Below are 6,132 nucleotides of genomic sequence, written 5' to 3'. Positions count from 1 at the left end.
TCATTTTGGATTGACCAAATATCTGGGTTTCTTATAAAACATCTTTTTTTTTTTTTTTAATTTTTTTTTTCAACGTTTATTTATTTTTGGGACAGAGAGAGACAGAGCATGAACGGGGAAGGGGCAGAGAGAGAGGGAGACACAGAGTCGGAAACAGGCTCCAGGCTCTGAGCCATCAGCCCAGAGCCCGACGCGGGGCTCGAACTCACGGACCGCGAGATCGTGACCTGGCTGAAGTCTGACGCTCAACCGACTGCGCCACCCAGGCGCCCATAAAACATCTTTTATATTGGCATGCTTCAACTAATGGCAGAGCTCATCTTCTGACCTTTTTTCTTTTTTTTTTTTTTTTTTTTTAATTTTGGGCTTTTGGTAGGTGACTTTGGCCTTATTCCTAAATTCCGAGGATATTTTACAGTATCCTTATATACAGAGTCAGAGAATCTCTTTTTTGTTTTATTAACAGTTTTATTGAGATATAATTTATATGCCATAAAATTCACCTGATTTAAGTGTACAACTGAATGATTTTTGGTTGATTTACAGACTTGTACAACCACCACCAGTAGAATTAAATTTTTTTTGGTGAATTTTTTTCTAGTAATTGCATTTACTTTACCATTCTTAAAGTTTGCACAAGTAGACAAAATAGAAGTACAACTTAATACGTAATATGGGGGTGCCTGGGTGTCTCAGTCAGTTGGGTGTCCAACTTTTGACCTCAGCTCAGGTCATGATCTCAGGGTTGTGAGTTCAGGCTCCGTGTTGGGCTCCATGCTGACCATGGAGCCTACTTAAAAAAATAATAATAGGGGCGCCTGGGTGGCTGAGTCAGTTGAGCTTCCGACTTCGGCTCAGGTCATGATCTCACGGTTCGTGAGTTCGGGCCCCGCATCGGCTCTGTGCTGACAGCTTGGAGCCTGGAGCCTGCTTCGGATTCTGTGTCTCCTTCTCTCTCTGCCCCTCCCCCGCTCGTGCTCGGTTTCTCTCTCTGTCAAAAATAAATAAACATTAAAAAAAATTTTAAATAATATATAATATAGTGATGTAATGTAATAACTTAATATGAGGACCTCTGAACACATACCCTTATATTGGGTTTGACCTAAACAAGTAAAATTAAGAGGAAAATTGAAGCAAATGTTCCTGGTAAATTACAGGTAGTGAAACTTTTGTGGCTTATAATACCAAGTACATATTGACTATTTCAGCTGTCTTGTTTGCTGAGGAAGATGGCAAAACCCCAATTTACAGCTGGAGAAATAGACTTTGAAGGATAACTTGCCCAATGCTGTATAGCTGTGCCTGGGACAGGCCCCAAACCTTGATGCTTCGTCTCTAAATATATTGTCTTTTCCACCTCAACAACCTGGTTTTCAATAAAAATATCTTTATGTGACCTATATCATTCATTCATTCATTGAACAAATGGTTATTGAGTGGCTACTGTGCTAACAACAAAAAATACTGGGGTGCCTGGGTGGCATCCAACTCTTGATTTCGGCTCAGGTCTTGATCTCATAGTTTGTGGGATTGAGCCTCATGTTGGGCTCCGTGCTGTCAGCGTAGAGCCTGCTTGGGATTCTCTCTCACTCCTTCTCAAAAATAAATACGAACTTAAAAAAAAAATTACTGCTCAGGGTGCTAGAGATACCATAGTGAAACAATGAATTTCCTGTCCCCAGCTAATATTCTGGTAACAAAACAATGACCAATTAAAGAAATATATGCTCTAATTTTAGATATTGACATATCATTTTTTAAAAATAGACAAGCTGAGAGGCGCCTGGGTGGCTCAGTCGTTTGAGCATCTGACTTCGACTCAGTCATGATCTCACGGCGTGTGAGTTCCAGCCCTGCGTCGGGCCCTGTGCAGACAGCTCAGAGCCTAGAGCCTGCCTTGGATTCTGTGTCTCCCTCTCTCTCTCTGCCCCTCCCCTGCTCGCACTTTCTCTCTCTCAAAATAAATAAACATTAAATTAAAAAAAAAAAACAAAAAAAATAATAATAGACAAGCTGAGAGGATGGGCAATGGTGGTTAAGAGGCAGGAAAGTACTGTTTTAGAAATGTGGTAAGAAAGGCTTGTCTGGGGAATTTGACTTGGGCAGAAACCTGTTTGAAAAGAAGAAATTGGGGTGTAAGAGAATGGATTTGGTTCGAGCAACTGGAAAGATGGAGTTGTCATATATTGAATTGAAATAAGATAGCTCTGTGGCAGGAGCAGGTTTTGAATTTTAATTCAGTTTTAGATGTTTTCAAAGACTTCTTAGACATCCAAATGAAATAGATATTTAAGTCCATGAGATTAGATAAGAGCCCATGAAGGGAATGGGTGTAGGTAGAGAAAGGACCAAGAACTGACCCCCAGGACATTTCAGTGTTTAGAATTCAAGAAGATGAGGAAGAACCTGGAGAGCAGATTGAAAAGCAAGGTTCAGGGGCGCCATCCATGAGATTAGATAAGAGCCCATGAAGGGAATGGGTGTAGGTAGACAAAGGACCAAGAACTGACCCCCAGGACATTTCAGTGTTTAGAATTCAAGAAGATGAGGAAGAACCTGGAGAGCAGATTGAAAAGCAAGGTTCAGGGGCGCCTGGGTGGCGCAGTCGGTTAAGCGTCCGACTTCAGCCAGATCACGATCTCGCGGTCCGTGAGTTCGAGCCCCGCGTGGGGCTCTGGGCTGATGGCTCGGAGCCTGGAGCCTGTTTCCGATTCTGTGTCTCCCTCTCTCTCTGCCCCTCCCCCGTTCATGCTCTGTCTCTCTCTGTCCCCCCCCCAAAAAAAAAAAAAAAGAAAAGCAAGGTTCAGGGGCACCTGGGTGGCTCAGTCTGTTAAGCATCAGCTCAGGTCATGTTCTCATGATTCATTGTTTCGAGCCCTGTGTTGGGCTCTGTGGGGACAGCTCAGAGCCTGGAGCCTGCTTCAGATTGTGTCTCCCTCTCTCTCTGACCCTCGCCTGCTCATGCTGAGTCTCTCTCAAAAATAAATAATAAACATTAACACAATTTTTTTAAGAAAGCAGAGTCCAGTGTGTTATGAGAAAAACCACGGAGTCATACCGCTTTAGAAGACAGGTAAAGAGTTTTATGGGAAAAGGGGTAACTCAAATATATTGCAAATTGGTCAGATCAGGTAAAGATTGAGAATCAATAATTTCACAGAGAATAGAAAGACAAAATATTTTTATTCAAATGATCTTAATGGCGGTTGCTTGGAAAAAAATGCAACCTTTTGCAGAAGCTCCATTTGTTCCAACCTTTTTGAGGACAATCTGATACTATCTATCAGAAACTTAAATGTATACTTTCTTTAACCTTGTAATTTCACTTGTAGGAATTTATCCTGGAGTATAAAAGTGTACAAATGTATAAAAGTGTTCCTCACAGTGTTGATTTCAGTAGTAAAAAAATCTTCATCAGGACGGATACAGTGGTTAAAGGAGCAATAGATATGTAATGGATGCATATTGATGTGTAAGATAGCTTTCACATTTTGTTAAATGATAAACTCAGGTTATTCAATAAAATGTATAATATGATTTAATTTATGTTAATATATGTAAAACAGGCCTTCTTTGAGTATACTATCAAAAGCTGCCTGCCTACTCATTTAACTCATAACTGTCACATTAGCCTATTTTATTCACAACTCTTATCACTATGTAAAATAATCTTATTTATATACTTGTTCACTTTTTCCACCAGAATGTAAGCTTTGTAATACATTTCCTGTCTTGTTCATGCTTCTATTCCTGCTGCTTAGGGATATAATTTTTAAAACCTTGTTTTAGGGGAAAATTATATTGCTTATTTTCTAAGGTTAGTTATTAACTATTACTCTCATTCCAATGAATATCACTTTGTGCTGTCTCATTTTTAATATTTATAAATGAAGATAGTACAATAGTCATTCTCAACCCTAAAGCAACACTAAAATTACTTGTGTAGCTTTAGAGAAAAAAAAGTTATGCATAGGCTCCAGTGTAGACCAATTAAGTCAGAATTTGGGGTGGGATCGGGGTATCAGTATTTTTTTAAAAGTTTTCGTTGAGATTCTAATGTGCAGGCAGAGCTGAGAACCAAGAAGATGAGAAGATGACATTTAAAGTATAATCCCAATGATTCTGGTATCAAGAATACATAACAGGAAGACTATACTTTCAGGGAGCATTTCTTTTTTTTTTTTTAATTTTTTTAATGTTTATTTGAGAGCGTGTTCACGCAAGTGGGGGAGGGGCAGAAAGAGATGGGAACAGAGGATCTGAAGCAGGCTCCCCTCTGACAGCGGAGAGCTGAATGTGGAACTTGAACTCACGAAATATGAGATCATGACCTGAGCCACCCAGGTGCCCAGGGATCATTTTTGTAGTTCATTACTAGAGAAGTTTCTCTGAACATGTAGAGTACTTACAACTACAGGGAGGAGGTGCAGTGTCCTTTCCTGAGTATGAAGCTGGCTTTGGTGTTGCTTTTACAACTGCTTTTTACCCTTGGTGATGGTTCTTTTCCTCCTTTGAGCGATTAAGAAGAAAGCGACATGGTCTGGGTGGCTTCTTAAAAAAAAAAAAAAGCATATTAGGGACATACTTTCTCTAGTGTAAAAAAGTATTTGCTTAGAATTAGAATATCAGTTTTGCAGACAAATCATCTTCTGCTTTAGAAATAGTAGATTGAATCAAATCATTTTTTCCTCTCAAAGTACTTCTTCCCTGAATGAGGTATTGGAGACAAAAGTTTCACCTATTTCAAGAATTTCACAAAAGACCCCAAATTTTCTGGAAGGTTTACTTTCAGGGGAATCACTTTCTTCAGAGTTCTTAGGTTTACTAGTGCTTGATGAAAATCGCTTTGTGCTTTCACGTCATTAATTAGGGAAATAGTCATGGGCTACCTTACTGCATCACTTTGGAAGGACTTTTCCCTTCCTTGGAGTTCTGTGATGCGTTCACCTAGAAACAGCTTCTTTGTTGTGCAAACATTCTACTGGCAAATCGTGCCAGGCTGCCACTCACCTTGTACAATTCAAGTTTCTTCTGGGAATTGAACTTAAATTTGGACTTTTCTCTTGTGTTTGATATGGTAAAAATGTATGGTTTTTACATTCTGAAGCATAGTGAAGTGTAACATACTGTATCTTTTCTCATTTGAAGTATTGATACATCTTTTAAATGAATAGAAAAACAGAATAGTCATCTATCACAGAATAATTCTGTCATATTGCTCTATTTTGTGTAGTCTCCTAATACATTTTTATTATATAAGGTTAGTTTGGGAAAACAGTACTATTACCCATATGAGTTAACGTTGTATTAAGGAATTTTTTTTTTTTCTGTTGGGTTCTTTAGTTGTTCAATGTGTATTTTTTGTGCCTACCCTTGAGATGATAGAGATAAACCAGAAATAGATCTTGCTCTTAGGGACCTTTAATGCAGTAGGAGAGATAATATTTTTACATAATCCAACATTGAATGAGTTAACAGTTGAAAGGAAGGTGTAGATCATACACTACAAGAGTTAGAGAAAGAGATTACCCTTACCTTGCAGGAATTGGGGACTGAGGTGGTATTTGAACTGATATTGAAGAATTTATATGTTCATGCTTTTGGAGGTATAGTTTGGTCCACATAATAATATAGCCAGGTTTTTAGAAGCAATATGAATGAAACTCATTAAGTAACTTTGTTTTTAATAGAGCATAATTTTCATAAAATGTAAGGAAATAAAAGTAAAGGATAGAATTGTTTTAAAAAATTTTATATTTATATTTGAGAGAGAGAGAGAGAGAGAGAGAGAGAGAGACAGTGCATGAGCAGGGGAGGAGCAAAGAGAGACACGGAACAGAATCTGAAGCAGGCTCCATGCTCTGAGCTGTCAGCACAGATGCCATCATGGGGCTTGAACTCATGAGCCGTGAGATCATGACCTGAGCCGAAGTCAGATGCTCAACCGACTAAGCCACCCAGGTGCCCCTAGATTTCTTACGGAGACGTTTGTCTCCACTATCATTTTTGTTCCAGAATTTAGGAGCTATTTATTCTCCCTTTTCATTCACCAAAACTTAAGTTGTTTTTCAATTCTCTTCTTTGGTTCTTAGAAAAGGAATGTAGTAATGATTGTAGGTATTAAATGAT

The 6,132-nt window shown here is 38.8% G+C and overlaps 1 non-coding gene across 1 annotated transcript; it reads left to right on the top strand.

Moving 5' to 3' along the window:
* The first annotated feature begins 4,345 nt into the window (after nucleotides 1–4,345).
* On the top strand, nucleotides 4,346–4,552 carry LOC115517564. Its single transcript, XR_003969986.1, has one exon. It is a non-coding gene; the product is annotated as a small nucleolar RNA U3 (small nucleolar RNA).
* Nucleotides 4,553–6,132: the final 1,580 nt, after the last annotated feature.

This window comes from Lynx canadensis, chromosome B3, assembly GCF_007474595.2.
Source record: "Lynx canadensis isolate LIC74 chromosome B3, mLynCan4.pri.v2, whole genome shotgun sequence".
Lineage (NCBI taxonomy): Eukaryota > Metazoa > Chordata > Mammalia > Carnivora > Felidae > Lynx > Lynx canadensis.
This window is presented reverse-complemented; position numbering and strand designations above follow the sequence as displayed.